Source organism: Monodon monoceros, unplaced genomic scaffold (genome assembly GCF_005190385.1).
Source record: "Monodon monoceros isolate NGI ecotype Baffin Bay Population unplaced genomic scaffold, NGI_Narwhal_1 Contig170_ctg1, whole genome shotgun sequence".
Taxonomy (NCBI): Eukaryota; Metazoa; Chordata; class Mammalia; order Artiodactyla; family Monodontidae; genus Monodon; species Monodon monoceros.
Genome location: NW_021697583.1, coordinates 2,688 through 3,362, shown reverse-complemented (window position 1 = coordinate 3,362; position 675 = coordinate 2,688). Strand labels below are relative to the sequence as shown.

Here is a 675-nt window from a genome sequence, read left to right as displayed (position 1 = left end):
ATGTACGTGTTAATTACTTTCATTTTACAATCACTGCTAAATAAACATTTTTAATACAGTAATGAGTCAATAAGGGAACCGAACCAGATTCAGGACTGAAATAATGCAGTTTTCCATGAAGATATCAAAGCCATATTTTTCACCTCAACCTACAAAGAAAAACAGGAAAGTATCAGTAATTCAAAAGAATATTAAACACTCTTACACATAATAAAACCAGTATCCAAATAGGCTAGAACATACCAATGTGGAAAAACCACAACCAGAATCAGCGCAGAGAGAAGATTAAGGGGTCATACCCTGGTCAATGCCAACACTGAAGCAATGGCAATGCCAGGTCAGACTATACTTCACTCATCATTGCATCATTGCTTTTCACCTCCTTGTATGATCTAAGAGCAGCCCAACACCCTATTTTCACATCCAAGAAAACTTAGGTTTGCCCATGAGAAAAGAAGACTTCTTTTTAGATAAGTTGCAACCGTGGGCTTTCAATATTTGATCTTCTACTATTCACCTCAAGCAACTCTGCTGTACAAAAATGCAAACTTGAACAAGTTTTGTTTTGGAGGTGCTTTTTAAAAATTTTTGTAATACAGAGTAGAGTGGAGAAGCATTTACAGTTCAGAAAAACATTTCTTGTTTTAGTGAGTCCAAAGACCATGCGTGATAAAA

The 675-nt window shown here is 35.7% G+C and overlaps 1 non-coding gene across 1 annotated transcript; it reads right to left on the bottom strand.

Moving 5' to 3' along the window:
- Positions 1-269: 269 nt before the first annotated feature.
- LOC114891003 lies at positions 270-366 on the bottom strand. The gene has a single exon (XR_003792407.1). It is a non-coding gene; the product is annotated as a Z30 small nucleolar RNA (small nucleolar RNA).
- Between the last annotated feature and the right edge of the window lie 309 nt (positions 367-675).